At 54.1% G+C, this 16821-nt stretch overlaps 1 protein-coding gene and 1 non-coding gene across 2 annotated transcripts in view; both read right to left on the bottom strand.

Moving 5' to 3' along the window:
* LOC123769493 (trichohyalin) overlaps positions 1-16821 on the bottom strand; it is a 518341-nt gene that overhangs the window by 494071 nt on the left and 7449 nt on the right.
* Positions 83-153, bottom strand: TRNAT-CGU (transfer RNA threonine (anticodon CGU)). The gene has a single exon. It is a non-coding gene; the product is annotated as a tRNA-Thr (tRNA).

The raw sequence follows: 16821 nt of genomic DNA, 5'->3' as shown, positions 1-16821 counted from the left end.
ACAGCTGACTAACTCCCAGGTACCTATTTACTGCTAGGTAACAGGGGCATTCAGGGTGAAAGAAACTTTGCCCATTTGTTTCTGCCTCGTGCGGGAATCGAACCCGCGCCACAGAATTACGAGTCCTGCGCGCTATCCACCACGCTACGAGGCCCCCTTACCTTCAGGCAAGTTTCATTGCCTTTGTCATATTCTTCCCTATAAATTACCACTATCTTCATGTGCCCAAATGGTGCTACTCCTAGTATAAGCTCTCTCTGATCAGATTCCTCTGACACTTTACTTCCTCTAAGCTCCTGTGTAGTTGTGGTAGCAGGGCTACGCCACCACCTCCCCTTCTCACCTTCTCTCTCCTTATTACTGGATATCCTCGGCGGAAGATGGTATTTCCTATAACACTTGTCAGTTTCGTTTCTGCTATTGCAATAATATTTGGTTGCTCTTCCATCACTCTTTCCTCTAACTCTATCCGTTATTTGTGATACTATCTGTTGTGGTAGTAGTCATGAGGGTGGTGGTGGTAGAGGAGAGGGTGGTGGTGGTGGTGGTAGTGTTGGTGGTAGAGGAGAGGGTGGTGGTGGTAGAGGAGAGGGTGGTGGTGGTGGTGGTAGAGGAGAGGGTGGTGGTGGTGGTAGAGGAGAGGGTGGTGGTGGTGGTAGAGGAGAGGGTGGTGGTGGTAGAGGAGAGGGTGGTGGTGGTAGAGGAGAGGGTGGTGATGGTGGTAGAGGGTGGTGGTGGTAGAGGAGAGGGTGGTAGAGGGGGGAGGGTGGTAGACAGGGGGGGGCGGAGGCAGGCAGGTCAGAGGTGACACTACAGGGGCAGCTTGGTCGATGGGTCAATAGTGTTGCCTGTAGTAACCCCAAGGTGGGGCTCACCGCCCCCCCCCCCACTTCCCCCTGGGGACCCCCTGGGCACGAGATCACCACCCTCCCTGGGCACGAGACCACCACCCTCCCTGGGCACGAGACCACCACCCTCCCTGGGCACGAGACCACCACCCTCCCTGGGCACGAGACCACCACCCTCCCTGGGCACGAGACCACCACCCTCCCTGGGCACGAGACCACCACCCTCCCTGGGCACGAGACCACCACCCTCCCTGGGCACGTCATTCCACGCCTTAGATGATGGCAGTAGTGTCATTTGACAAGACAAACCAAGATGAACACCTGAGACAGTGGGCATGGCTGTGAAGGGAGAGATGCCCAAGAGCGCGGACTCTCTGGTCGGCGTGGGTGCCCACAGCCTGGGCACGGCCACTAATCACAGGACTAGACCCCGTCATTCAGTGTGATTGGCATTTAATTGGTAGGAATGGGGGGGGAGGGTACACAGGTTCACAGCCTGCTTGGGCACTGTTGTTTCCGCGGGCCACCCGCCGTCACACTCACCCGCCGTCACACTCACCCTCCGTCACACTCACCCTCCGTCACACTCGCCCCGCCGTCACACTCGCCCCGCCGTCACACTCGCCCCGCCGTCACACTCGCCCCGCCGTCACACTCGCCCCGCCGTCACACTCGCCCCGCCGTCACACTCGCCCCGCCGTCACACTCGCCCCGCCGTCACACTCGCCCCTCCGTCACACTCGCCCCTCCGTCACACTCGCCCCTCCGTCACACTCGCCCCTCCGTCACACTCGCCCCTCCGTCACACTCGCCCCTCCGTCACACTCGCCCCTCCGTCACACTCGACCCTCCGTCACACTCGACCCTCCGTCACACTCGCCCGCCGTCACACACACCCGCCGTCACACACACCCGCCGTCACACTCACCCCTCCGTCACACTCACCCCTCCGTCACACTCGCCCGCCGTCATACACACCCGCCGTCACATTCGCCCCTCCGTCACACTCACCCCTCCGTCACACTCGCCCGCCGTCATACACACCCTCCGTCACACTCGCCCCTCCGTCACACTCGCCCCTCCGTCACACTCGCCCGCCGTCACACACACCCGCCGTCACACTCACCCCTCCGTCACACTCACCCCTCCGTCACACTCACCCCTCCGTCACACTCACCCCTCCGTCACACTCACCCCTCCGTCACACTCACCCCTCCGTCACACTCACCCCTCCGTCACACTCACCCCTCCGTCACACTCGCCCGCCGTCACACACACCCTCCGTCACACACACCCTCCGTCACACTCACCCCTCCGTCACACTCACCCCTCCGTCACACTCACCCCTCCGTCACACTCACCCCTCCGTCACACACCCCCTCCGTCACACTCACCCCTCCGTCATACACACCCCTCCGTCACACTCACCCCTCCGTCACACTCACCCCTCCGTCACACTCACCCCTCCGTCACACTCACCCCTCCGTCACACTCACCCCGCCGTCACACACACCCTCCGTCACACTCACCCCTCCGTCACACTCACCCCTCCGTCACACTCACCCCTCCGTCACACTCACCCCTCCGTCACACTCACCCCTCCGTCACACTCACCCCTCCGTCACACTCACCCCTCCGTCACACTCACCCCTCCGTCACACTCACCCCTCCGTCACACTCACCCCTCCGTCACACTCACCCCTCCGTCACACTCACCCCGCAGTCACACTTCTATCATCGTCTCATGTCTCCGCCATAAAGGAGAAGGGTGTCAGACCTCGAGACAACTTCAGTGTGACAAGATTACATTTTCTAAGCCAGAATCAGTTATCACGAGTTAAGATAATTATATGATAACTTATTTCAAATATCCGACACATCATTAAGTCTCCGTGGTGCAGTGGTAAGACACTCGCCTGGGGTTCCGCGAGCGCTTTGTCATGGGTTCGTATCCTGGCCGGGGAGGATTTACTGGGCGCAAATCCTTAACTGTAGCCTCTGTTTAATGCAACAGTAAAATGTGTACTTGGTTGTAACAACGATTCTTCGCGGCGGGGATCGTATTTCAGGGACCTGCCCGAAACGCTACGCGTACTAGTGGCTGTACGAATGTAACAACTCTTGTATACATCTCAAAAAAAAATTAAGCGGAGGAGAAACGGAGTACTTGGCATCTTAAGTACGTTAGCCAATGAGAACTCGGCCATTCAGTTTCTTCCTTTAAGTGAACTGGTCCAAAAATTTGTGACAATATTTACCAAAAAAAAAAAAAAAGAGGCTGATAGTGGGTAGTGGGATTGACTGCAGGAGTCACGGAGTCTGGTCTCAAAAGAAGGAATTAAGTTCAGGTGGTTATCTTGAGGTTATCTTGAGATGATTTCGGGGCTTTTCAGTGTCCACGCGGCCCGGTCCTCGACCAGGCCTCCACCCCCAGGAAGCAGCCCGTGACAGCTGACTAACACCCAGGTACCTATTTTACTGCTAGGTAACAGGGGCATAGGGTGAAAAACTCTGCCCATTGTTTCTCGCCGGCGCCTGGGATCGAACCCGGGACCACAGGATCACAAGTCCAGCGTGCTGTCCGCTCGGCCGACCGGCTCCCCGTGGCATCATTGATTGATGGGTGGGAGACATTCCTTAGATTTTTGTAACTTGTTAGACAATAATTGCAGGTAAATCTTGCCTCGTGTAGGAGAAAAGATGCCTTGTTAAGGCATCACTACTGCCCGTTACACCCCCCCCCTCCTCCACCCCTGCTAACGACCATCCTGCCCCCCCTCCCCCCCCCCCAACTGAGCAGCCAGCCGGTGAGGCGACCAACCTGTCCTCCCAAGATTATTGACTTATCGACCCATCCCACAAGTCCGTCCCCTCTCCACCTGCTCCTCATCCCTTCTTCCCTATCCTCTCCCCTCACCCCTACTAACATCCTCTCCCCTTACCCTACTAACATCCTCTCCCCTTACCCCTACTAACATCCTCTCCCTTATTATCTACTCGCTGCACTAATATATGCTTCCCTGGCGTCTGGCAGTGCTTCGGATTCGTAGTCCTGAGGTTCCGGGTTCGATCCCCGGTGGAGGCGGAGACTAATGGGCAAAATATTTCTTTCATCCTGATGCCCCCTGTTACCTAGCAGTAAATAGGTACCTGGGAGTTAGACAGCTGCTACGGGCTGCTTCTTCCTGGGGGATGTGTAACAAAAAGGAGGTCTGGTCTAGGACAGGGCCGCGAGGACGCTAAGTCCCGAAATCATCTCAAGATAACCTTCCCTCCATCCTTCCCTTGTCCACCCAAACCCTGTTTTATTACTGCGCTCCCCCCCCCCCCCCTTCCTCCTCTTTCTCTTGCATGCTCTCTCTTCTCTCCTCTCTCTTGCATGCTCTCTCTTCTCTCCTCTCTCTTGCATGCTCTCTCTTCTCTCCTCTCTCTTGCATGCTCTTTCTCCCTCTCATCCTCCCTCTCCCTCTCTTGCAAGATCTATTTTTAAACAGAAACAGGAGTCAATAGGACTACCCAATTGAGGTACCTGGAGAAACTGTAAGAGCAGAGGTGCCGTAAGCACAATCAGAGAACACTGTATAAACATCAGAGGTCCGCGGTTGTTCAACACCCTCCCAGCGAGCATAAGAAATATTGCCGGAACAACCGTGGACATTTTCAAGAGGACACTAGATTTATTCCTCCAAGGAGTGCCGGACCAACCGGGCTGTGGTGGGTATGTGGGCCTGCGGGCCGCTCCAAGCAACAGCCTGGTGGACCAAACTCTCACAAGTCAAGCCTGGCCTCGGGCCGGGCTTGGGGAGTAGAAGAACTCCCAGAACCCCATCAACCAGGTATCAACCAGGTATCAACCAGGTATCAACCAGGTATCAAGCAGCTGTTATCCTGCCTCTGCTCATCTGAAGCCTGCTCCTAGACACTTCTTTATTTCATTATTTGAATTAGGAATAAACGTCAAATCTAAGGAACAGTCATGTAAGGAACAGTATGAGCCAGAAGCCAACAGTGAGCCAGAGCCAGAGTGTGATGAGTTGACCTCATCTCCCGTGTGCCAACCTGTTGAGCAAACAGGTTCCTGATGCAGGCGATGAGTCACAATAACGTGGCTGAAGTATGTTGACCAGACCACACACTAGAAGGTGAAGGGACGACGAGAAAGGTCCAAGACGGACCGTCGTCGTCCCTTCACCTTCTAGTGTGTGGTCTGGTCAAGGTTCTGATGCGAGTCACTCTAGGAATAAATGATTGGTGATGGTGATGTTCTTGATCTAATCAGTTGTAGCACGAGGCTACACCCGTCTACACCACGCCCTTCCTCCCTCAGGACAACTGAGGAACACCAGTCACCATGGTGGAGACGAGTAAGGACAGGTTATCTTGAGGTTATCTCGTCTCCGTTCTCTTGAGATGATTTTGGGGCTTTAGTGTCCCCGCGGCCCGGTCCTCCACCAGGCCTCCACCCCCCAGGAAGCAGCCCGTGACAGTTGATTAACACCCAGGTACCTATTTTAATGCTAGGTAACAGGGGCATAGGGTGAAAGAAACTCTGCCCATTGTTTCTCGCCGGCGCCCGGGATCGAACCCGGGACCACTGGATCACAAGTCCAGCGTGTTGTCCGCTCGGCCGACCGGCTCCCCTTATTAGACAACTCCAATTGCCTTTCTGGCCTTAACCATCCTTCCTCCTGCCTCGTTATCGGGATTCCTCTTAGCTCTGGCCACTTGAGATGGACGGTAGAGCGACGGTCTCGCTTTATGCAGGTCGGCGTTCAATCCCCGACCGTCCAAGTGGTTGGACACCATTCCTTTTCCCTGCCCCCTTCATAAATCCATATCCTGATCCCTTCCAAGTGCTATATGATCGTAATAGCTTAGCGCTTTTTCCTGATAGTTTCCTTTATACCAGCATGAGGCTGTTGATGGCTGAGAGCCTTGTGATACGGGTGCCAACTACTGGTTGTCCACGGAGTTGGGCCAGGTGTAGAACTTTGAGAAAGTTGGCTTTGTACATAGCAATAAGTGTTCCACCATCACAGCGGTGTTGCAGGCTCTGATGTTCAGACCAGTCCAACCAGACTTGGTCAAGACTAGAGATGAGCCTTCTTGCACAGTTCTTCACTTTGTCAAAAATGTTGATGAATGATGTAGGGGAGGCAGTCCAGGAGAGGGGTGCATACTCCAGCTGGGAGCGAACGCGTGCTACATATAAGGTTTTGCAGCCGCTGCTGTCAAGGTGGTGTTGAGATGTGCTGTACGGCTGACGTTTCCTGGCTGCCTTTTGGGCTATTTTAAGCTCGTAGCTCTTCATTGTCACTGAAGATTGTCTTTGCTACTAATCCAGAGTGATTAGTGAGTCACAAACATTCTTGTGACATTAACTTGCACTGCAAGTTATTCAATAAGTTAAATTTTAATAATAAAAGGATAGGTTGGGGAAAAAGTAAGGATGGAACTTACAAATATTCAATGGGAAACTGTGCAATGTAATACAACTCCCGCGCAAGGAGTAGAACAAGTGACTGCTGAAGCATAGACAGTCTGAGGCATGTTCCTTTGTGGAAAGTCAGGAGGATGGCCAGCTTAGACCAGATGTGTGTGTGTGTACTCACCTAGTGGTACTCACCTTGTTGTGCGTGCTGGGGGTTGAGCTCTGGCTCTTTGGTCCCGCCTCTCAACCCGATCAAAGCCACCTGCTATGTCCAGAGTAACAACACAGTTAATCTTGGACACATCCAGTGACTTAGTGGAGAGATTTAGCAAGAGATCAGCAACAGATAAGAAATATTGCCGGAACAACCGTGGACATCTTCAAGAGGAAACTAGATCGTTTCCTTTAAGGAGTGCCGGACCAACCGGGCTGTGGTGGGTATGTGGGCCTGCGGGCCGCTCCAAGCAACAGCCTGGTGGACCAAACTCTCACAAGTCAAGTCTGGCCTCGGGCCGGGCTTGTGTGCCGGGCAGCCCGCCTGGTGTCAGCAAGGCGGACAGCCCGCCTGGTGTCAGCAAGGCGGACAGCCCGCCTGGTGTCAGCAAGGCGGACAGCCCGCCTGGTGTCAGCAAGGCGGACAGCCCGCCTGGTGTCAGCAAGGCGGACAGCCCGCCTGGTGTCAGCAAGGCGGACAGCCCGCCTGGTGTCAGCAAGGCGGACAGCCCGCCTGGTGTCAGCAAGGCGGACAGCCCGCCTGGTGTCAGCAAGGCGGACAGCCCGCCTGGTGTCAGCAAGGCGGACAGCCCGCCTGGTGTCAGCAAGGCGGACAGCCCGCCTGGTGTCAGCAAGGCGGACAGCCCGCCTGGTGTCAGCAAGGCGGACAGCCCGCCTGGTGTCAGCAAGGCGGACAGCCCGCCTGGTGTCAGCAAGGCGGACAGCCCGCCTGGTGTCAGCAAGGCGGACAGCCCGCCTGGTGTCAGCAAGGCGGACAGCCCGCCTGGTGTCAGCAAGGCGGACAGCCCGCCTGGTGTCAGCAAGGCGGACAGCCCGCCTGGTGTCAGCAAGGCGGACAGCCCGCCTGGTGTCAGCAAGGCGGACAGCCCGCCTGGTGTCAGCAAGGCGGACAGCCCGCCTGGTGTCAGCAAGGCGGACAGCCCGCCTGGTGTCAGCAAGGCGGACAGCCCGCCTGGTGTCAGCAAGGCGGACAGCCCGCCTGGTGTCAGCAAGGCGGACAGCCCGCCTGGTGTCAGCAAGGCGGACAGCCCGCCTGGTGTCAGCAAGGCGGACAGCCCGCCTGGTGTCAGCAAGGCGGACAGCCCGCCTGGTGTCAGCAAGGCGGACAGCCCGCCTGGTGTCAGCAAGGCGGACAGCCCGCCTGGTGTCAGCAAGGCGGACAGCCCGCCTGGTGTCAGCAAGGCGGACAGCCCGCCTGGTGTCAGCAAGGCGGACAGCCCGCCTGGTGTCAGCAAGGCGGACAGCCCGCCTGGTGTCAGCAAGGCGGACAGCCCGCCTGGTGTCAGCAAGGCGGACAGCCCGCCTGGTGTCAGCAAGGCGGACAGCCCGCCTGGTGTCAGCAAGGCGGACAGCCCGCCTGGTGTCAGCAAGGCGGACAGCCCGCCTGGTGTCAGCAAGGCGGACAGCCCGCCTGGTGTCAGCAAGGCGGACAGCCCGCCTGGTGTCAGCAAGGCGGACAGCCCGCCTGGTGTCAGCAAGGCGGACAGCCCGCCTGGTGTCAGCAAGGCGGACAGCCCGCCTGGTGTCAGCAAGGCGGACAGCCCGCCTGGTGTCAGCAAGGCGGACAGCCCGCCTGGTGTCAGCAAGGCGGACAGCCCGCCTGGTGTCAGCAAGGCGGACAGCCCGCCTGGTGTCAGCAAGGCGGACAGCCCGCCTGGTGTCAGCAAGGCGGACAGCCCGCCTGGTGTCATAACTCATACTATATTTCCCTTTTCCAAAATTCTCTCATTGCCCGTTCCTCCCCCCCCCCCCCCACCAAAAAAAATTGTAGTACTCGGTGACGGACGGTGACGGACGGCAGGACTGATTAAGAAGGAGTTTGTGAGGGTGGGAATGAGAGGGACATGGGTGGAGGGATAGGCGTAACGAAGTGAGAGATGGGAAATGGGATGGAGGTAGTGAGAGGGAGGGATGGAGATGAAGAGAGTGAGAGGGAATGAGTGAAAAAAAAGAAAGATAGAGCGGGAGGAAGGAAGTGTGCGAGAGAATGAGGGAGAGGGAGGGAGGAGGGAGAGAAACCTAGAAATGGACATGAACAAGAGACAAGGAAATGCAGAGTGAGAGAGCAAATAGGGTGACGCGGTGCGTGAGAGCGGAGGACAAGGAGAAAGATAAGAGAGAGAGAGAGAGAGAGAGAGAGAGAGAGAGAGAGAGAGAGAGAGAGAGAGAGAGAGAGAGAGAGAGAGAGAGAGAGAGAGAGAGAGAGAGAGAGAGAGAGAGAGAGAGAGAGAGAGAGAGAGAGAGAGAGAGAGAGAGAGAGAGAGAGAGAGAGAGAGAGAGAGAGAGAGAGAGAGAGAGAGAGAGAGAGACACAGGAGAGCATCCTCCGCGCCATCCAATAAACACACCTCTCAATACCGTCTAGCCAGAGCTAAGAAGAGGGCGGGAGGGCGCACCCGGCCACACCACTTCTCTACACCACAAGCTCTCTGCACACTAGCCTCCCATGCACGCTGCTCCACACTACTGCCACACACACACTAGCCTCCCATGCACGCTGCTCCACACTACTGCCACACACACACTAGCCTCCCATGCACGCTGCCCCACACTACTGCCACACACACACTAGCCTCCCATGCACGCTGCCCCACACTACTGCCACACACACACTAGCCTCCCATGCACACTAGCCTCCCATGCACGCTGCTCCACACCACTGCCACACACTAGCCTCCCATGCACGCTGCCCCACACTACTGCCACACACTAGCCTCCCATGCACGCTGCCCCACACCACTGCCACACACTAGCCTCCCATGCACGCTGCCCCACACCACTGCCACACACTAGCCTCCCATGCACGCTGCCCCACACTACTGCCACACACTAGCCTCCCATGCACGCTGCCCCACACCACTGCCACACACTAGCCTCCCATGCACGCTGCCCCACACCACTGCCACACACTAGCCTCCCATGCACGCTGCCCCACACCACTGCCACACACTAGCCTCCCATGCACGCTGCCCCACACCACTGCCACACACTAGCCTCCCATGCACGCTGCCCCACACCACTGCCACACACTAGCCTCCCATGCACGCTGCTCCACACCACTGCCACACACTAGCCTCCCATGCACGCTGCTCCACACCACTGCCACACACTAGCCTCCCATGCACGCTGCCCCACACCACTGCCACACACTAGCCTCCCATGCACGCTGCTCCACACCACTGCCACACAATATGCCCAGTAAACATCTCGTCCCCACATTCTGCCCCTCAAACACATCAACTGAAGAGATGGACATAACATTCCTGCCACTTCACAAGGCGCAAGAGGCCGACCGGACAGCACATTGGACTAGTGATCCTGTGGTCCTGGGTTCGATCCCAGGCGCCGGCGAGAAACAATGGGCAGAGTTTCTTTCACCCTATGCCCCTGTTACCTAGCAGTAAAATAGGTACCTGGGTGTTAGTCAGCTGTCACGGGCTGCTTCCTGGGGTGGAGGCCTGGTCGAGGACCGGGCCGCGGGGACACTAAAGCCCCGAAATCATCTCAAGATAACCTCAAGATAACCCATATAATACCAGGAAATATATACATGGAAATAACTAACCACAGGTCAGAGAAATGCTTCGGTTCTGTATACAATTTTCGCTCAACCAGCAGATAAGAGTCAACTAAGACCCAAAATATTCCAGATCTGATCTTCCCAAACAATGAAGACATTATCAGGAACATTACAACCTCAGACACCACAATCAGATCAAACTTTTTTTTTTTTGAGATATACAAGAGTTGTTACATTCTTGTAGAGCCACTAGTACGCGTAGCGTTTCGGGCAGGTCCCTGGAATACGATCCCCGCCGCGAAGAATCGTTGTTACAACCAAGTACACATTTTACTGTTGCGTTAAACAGAGGCTACAGTTAAGGAATTGCGCCCAGTAAATCCTCCCCGGCCAGGATACGAACCCATGACAAAGCGCTCGCGGAACGCCAGGCGAGTGTCTTACCACTACACCACGGAGACTGGTATAGCCTCATTGAAGTGCAAGCTAACGTCAATACTTCTATCCATATTAGTTAGAGTCCTAAAGATAAATTATGAAGAGAGAGTGGTTATTCAATATGTTAAATTTTAATAATAAAGGGCTAGGTTGGGAAAAAGTAAGGATGGAACTTACAAATATTCAATGAGAAACTGTGCAATGTAATAACAACTCCCGCGCAAGGAGTAGAACAAGTGACTGCTGAAGCATAGACTGAGGCATGTTCCTTCATTGTAACCATGATATATATGTGCTTCAGCCTACAGTTTAGACCTATTGTCTTATGTATGACCCTCTGTCCTGCGTGACAGTGAATACCAGCATTATCCTCACTTTAATAAGACTTTATTAAAATCCTCAGATTAGGCAAAATTGTCATTAATTTTGTCAATAAAGATGTTAATAATAATAATAATGTTCCTTTGTGGAAAGCCAGGAGGAGGAGGATGGCCAGCTTAGACCAGATGTGTGTGTGTACTCACCTAGTGGTACTCACCTTGTTGTGCGTGCTGGGGGTTGAGCTCTGCTCTTTGGTCCCGCCTCTCAACTGCCAATCAACTGGTGTACAGGTTCCTGAGCCTACTGGGCTCTATCATATCTACATTTGAAACTGTGTATGGAGTCAGCCTCCACCACATCACTGTCTAGATAGTGATGTGGTGTGTGTGTGTATTTACTATTTGTGTCTGCAGGATCGAGCTATTAGCTCTTGGAGCCCGCCTTTCTTACCAATTAAATTTTTCTCTATTATATTTACTACATATAGTTCTCTCTAACACACACATCCCCAGGAAGCAGCCCGTAGCAGCTGTCTAACTCCCAGGTACCTATTTACTGCTGGATGAGCAGGGAGGTTACATTGAGGTGCTTCCGGGGCATAGCGTCCCCGCGGCCCGGTCGTCGACCAGGCCTCCATTGGCCTATCAGAGTGAAAGAAACTCTACCCAAGTGTTTCCACCTCCGCCGGGGATCGAACCCGGGTCATTAGGACTACAACTCCCCAGCGCTGTCCATTCAGCTGCGAGGCCCCACTGTGTGTATTCACCTAGTTGTGCTTGCGAGAGTTAAGCTCTGCTCTTTCGGCCCGCCTCTCAACTGTCAACCAATCAACTGTTATTAACTATTTTTTCCACACACACACACACACACAGGAAGCAGCCCGTAGCAGCTGTCTAACTCCCAGGTACCTATTTACTGCTAGGTAAGAGGCATCAGGGTGAAAGTAACTGTCCATTTTGTTTCTGCTGTCACCCGGGATCAAACCCGGACTCTAGGATTACGAGCCCAGAGCGCTGTCCACTCAGCTATCAGGCCCCTATAGCTGTGTACTCACCTAATTGTGTGTGTGTGTGTGTGTGTGTGTGTGTGTGTGTGTGTGTGTGTGTGTGTGTGTGTGTGTGTGTGTGTGTGTGTGTGTGTGAAAGTGAGAAATATGTAGTATTGCAGGCGCGAATAGTACGTACACACGCACGCGCACGCGCGCACACACCCCCAAGAGCGCTGGACTTCAAGTCCTGTAAGAACACCTGATGATCACCCAACTGGTTATACTATTTAACCAGTCTAAATATTAAATTTATTATGGCTAATTGAGCACCATGATGACACAGACGTCCAGACGACAACAATAAGGTAAGATATAAGAGCCCGGGGCCAGATTCACGAAAGCACTTACGCAAACACTTACGAACCTGAACATCTTTTTTCAATCTTTTGCGGCTTTGTTTCCAATTATTAAACAGTTAATGAGCTCCGAAGCACCAGGAGGCTGTTTATAGCAATAATAACAGTTGATTGGGAAGTTTTCATGCTTGTAAACTCTTTAATAAATGTAACCAAAGCCGTCAAAGATTGAGGAAAGATGTACACGTTCGTAAGTGCTTGCGTAAGTGTTTTCGTGAATCAGGGGCCAGATTCACGAAAGCACTTACGAACGTGTACATCTTTCCTCAATCTTTGACGGCTTTGGTTACATTTATTAAACAGTTTACAAGCATGAAAACTTGCCAATCAACTGTTGTTATTGTTATAAACAGCCTCCTGGTGCTTCGGAGGTCATTAACTGTTTAATAATTGTAAACAAAGCCGCCAAAGATTGAGAAAAGACGTACAGATTCGTAAGTGCTTTCGTGAATCAGGCTCCTGGCCCCCGGAGACCAAACTGTCAGAGACCAGCGGGCCACAACACAGAAAACGGACATTAAAATGAAGGAGGAACTACAGGACTCTGCACTAGTGTCACCACCTCCAACACACTACCCTGAGGTGCTTCCGGGGCTTAGCGTCCCCGCGGCCCGGTCGTCGAGCAGGCCTCCTGGTCTATACATACTATTTGTTAACTATTCCCTGCTGGAGCCGTGCACCCTTAAGCCCGCATAGTTTTTTTTTCAGTCGCGCGAGCAGAAGGCGCCGCCGCCGCCTCCATGGCGACGCCTTCACTCAAATATTTGAAAACTTCATCAGCCGCGGTGAGGCAGCCAGCCGCTCGCGCCACACCTAAATATTGGAGATGTAAAGATTGACACCCCGATCTCGGCCGCCGCCACCACAGCGAGGCGTTGTGGCGGCGTCTAGTCTAACACAAGGCTCGTGCTGTAACAGTCTAAAGCCAGTCTCCACTTTATAGTAAAGCCGGACGAATTGTGTTAATACGCGATCAGTACCCTATAAAGTGGAGCGCACATGTGGTGTACACTAAACACACAAGCCACCACACAAGAGGTGTACACACAAGGGGTGTAGACACATGTCAGCACACATGGGATGAACAAGCCAGCACACAAGGGGTGTAGACACATGTCAGCACACATGGGATGAACAAGCCAGCACACAAGAGGTGTAGACACAAGGGGTGTAGACACATGTCAGCACACATGGGATGAAGAAGCCAGCGCACAAGAGGTGTACACACAAGGGGTGTAGACACAAGGGGTGTAGACACATGTCAGCACACATGGGATGAACAAGCCAGCACACAAGAGATGTACACACAAGGGGTGTAGACACATGTCAGCACACATGGGATGAACAAGCCAGCACACAAGGGGTGTAGACACATGTCACTACACATGGCATAAACAAACCAGCGCACAAGGGACCTTAGAACAAGCAAACCGAAGCAGCTAACAGACCCTCGTTCATAACACCGCGCTTGACTTGGTGACAAACCTCAATGGAGAAAAACAAATATCCTTCAGTGAGTGAGAAACTAGACTCCCTACCTGAAGGTTTCCACCAACCACGAGGACGGTGGAGCCTTCGTGGTGACCAATCCAGTGCCAGCTTCAACAAGACCGTCATGTCATTGGCAAACAACTACCAATCACACCAAGTGTCGCTTGACCTTTAGGTTGGGCCGGGGCAGCTCTCGCCTCCCTTCCTCAGACTCCTCTCATTATGGTGGAGGGAGGGAGGGAGAGAAGTGGTGGAGAGAGGGAGGGAGGGAGGGAGAGAAGTGGTGGAGAGAGGGAGGGAGGGAGGGAGAGAAGTGGTGGAGAGAGGGAGGGAGGGAGGGAGAGAAGTGGTGGAGAGAGGGAGGGAGGGAGGGAGAGAAGTGGTGGAGAGAGGGAGGGAGGGAGGGAGAGAAGTGGTGGAGAGAGGGAGGGAGGGAGGGAGAGAAGTGGTGGAGAGAGGGAGGGAGGGAGGGAGAGAAGTGGTGGAGAGAGGGAGGGAGGGAGGGAGAGAAGTGGTGGAGAGAGGGAGGGAGGGAGGGAGAGAAGTGGTGGAGAGAGGGAGGGAGGGAGGGAGAGAAGTGGTGGAGAGAGGGAGGGAGGGAGGGAGAGAAGTGGTGGAGAGAGGGAGGGAGGGAGGGAGAGAAGTGGTGGAGAGAGGGAGGGAGGGAGGGAGAGAAGTGGTGGAGAGAGGGAGGGAGGGAGGGAGAGAAGTGGTGGAGAGAGGGAGGGAGGGAGGGAGAGAAGTGGTGGAGAGAGGGAGGGAGAGAAGTGGTGGAGAGAGGGAGGGAGAGAAGTGGTGGAGAGAGGGAGGGAGAGAAGTGGTGGAGAGAGGGAGGGAGAGAAGTGGTGGAGAGAGGGAGGGAGAGAAGTGGTGGAGAGAGGGAGGGAGAGAAGTGGTGGAGAGAGGGAGGGAGAGAAGTGGTGGAGAGAGGGAGGGAGAGAAGTGGTGGAGAGAGGGAGGGAGAGAAGTGGTGGAGAGAGGGAGGGAGGGAGGGAGAGAAGTGGTGGAGAGAGGGAGGGAGGGAGGGAGAGAAGTGGTGGAGAGAGGGAGGGAGGGAGGGAGAGAAGTGGTGGAGAGAGGGAGGGAGGGAGGGAGAGAAGTGGTGGAGAGAGGGAGGGAGGGAGGGAGAGAAGTGGTGGAGAGAGGGAGGGAGGGAGGGAGAGAAGTGGTGGAGAGAGGGAGGGAGGGAGGGAGAGAAGTGGTGGAGAGAGGGAGGGAGGGAGGGAGAGAAGTGGTGGAGAGAGGGAGGGAGGGAGGGAGAGAAGTGGTGGAGAGAGGGAGGGAGGGAGGGAGAGAAGTGGTGGAGAGAGGGAGGGAGGGAGGGAGAGAAGTGGTGGAGAGAGGGAGGGAGGGAGGGAGAGAAGTGGTGGAGAGAGGGAGGGAGGGAGGGAGAGAAGTGGTGGAGAGAGGGAGGGAGGGAGGGAGAGAAGTGGTGGAGAGAGGGAGGGAGGGAGATAAGTGGTGGAGAGAGGGAGGGAGGGAGAGAAGTGGTGGAGAGAGGGAGGGAGGGAGAGAAGTGGTGGAGAGAGGGAGGGAGGGAGAGAAGTGGTGGAGAGAGGGAGGGAGGGAGAGAAGTGGTGGAGAGAGGGAGGGAGGGAGAGAAGTGGTGGAGAGAGGGAGGGAGAGAAGTGATGGGGAGAGGGAGAGAAGTGGTGAGAGAAGAATGAGAACATGGAGGGAATACAAGAAATAGCGGTATAAGGAAAATGAAATAAGTGTACATGAAATGGGGGAAATGCGAGTAGAAAGGAAGGAAAATGTTAGAAAACAGATGGGTAAAATCAGTAACGAGAAGATAAAGGGGAAAATATAGAGTGAGACAAGGAGAGATTAGTAGAAGAGAGCGAAAGTTGATTGACAGTTGAGAGGCGGGACCAAAGAGCCGAAGCTCAACCCCCGCAAATACACCTAGGTGAACACACACACTATACAGAGAAGAAACCGGGGAGGAGGGATTGAAAGAAACGGAACAGTTAAAGAAATTGGAAGGGAAATGATAAAGAGAGACAAAGAAATGGTATATAGGAAGGGGGCATAGAGAAAGGAAAGCGGAGATAAGAGGTAACGGAAAGGGGAAGAGTGACCACGAAACAGACTGATATGGACTTGGTGACTAAGTACAAACTTCGCTATAACCTTCACCACTACATTAAAACAAACGAATTAGACCATCAGAGTTCATTTTTACAAAGAAGTACCTGCTTGATACCTGCTTGATGGGGTTCTGGGAGTTCTTCTACTCCCCAAGCCCGGTCCGAGGCCAGGCTTGACTTGTGAGAACTTGGTCCAACAGACTGTTCTTTGGAGCGGCCCGCAGGGCCACATACCCGCCACAGCCCGGCTGATCCGGAACTTCTCTTAGAAAACAGTCCAGTTTTCTCTTGAAGATGTCCACGGTTGTTCCGGCAGAACAAGTAGACCCTAAAACCTTGATGCAGACCTAAGGAAAAAACCCCGAGCTCTCAGGGACATAAATGGCTTTGAAAGGGGTGTCTCTGAAAAATTTAAAAACAAATCAAACGAAAATGGAGAGAGCACAACACAGGGAAAGAACATGAAGATAATTGGAGGAGAAAGAGCAGCAAGGGGCAGGGGAAGGGGGGGTGGGGCAAGAACTCTTTACAACCCTCCAATGGCTGCTGGAACAACGGCCACAAAGAATCTACACAACAAGGGTAAAAGAGTGTAAGAATGCCAGAGAAATGGGAAACCCTTGGGCGATAATCAGCACCCAGGGCTAACAGAGAACAATAAATAAATATTCTACCTCCACATCCTCCCACAGACAAATCCTACCAGCTAGACAACAAAATTTCACCATCAAAATCCCTCCACCTTCCAAAATTCCCTCCCCAAAAGATCCAAAAGATCCCTCGACCAAAAATTTCACCACCTTCCCTCTTATCAACTATCCACCTCGTCAAAATACATTACACTACTGTTCATATTTCCCCATATAACTCCACCTCTCACTCTCATCCATTAGGTTCCTATTCGCCACTCCCTACTCTTTTCCATGGCCCCTCATTTTTCCAACCCCTGAACCCAACCAATATCCCACTTTCAGGCTGGCCACGCAGAAGACTTGACTAACAGGAAAAGTCTAAACCTCTCATATGCCACAGATGATAAACA

This window comes from Procambarus clarkii, chromosome 63 (genome assembly GCF_040958095.1).
Source record: "Procambarus clarkii isolate CNS0578487 chromosome 63, FALCON_Pclarkii_2.0, whole genome shotgun sequence".
NCBI classification, from domain to species: Eukaryota; Metazoa; Arthropoda; class Malacostraca; order Decapoda; family Cambaridae; genus Procambarus; species Procambarus clarkii.
Note: the sequence above shows the minus strand (reverse complement) of the source record. Positions and strands in the feature narration are given on the sequence as shown.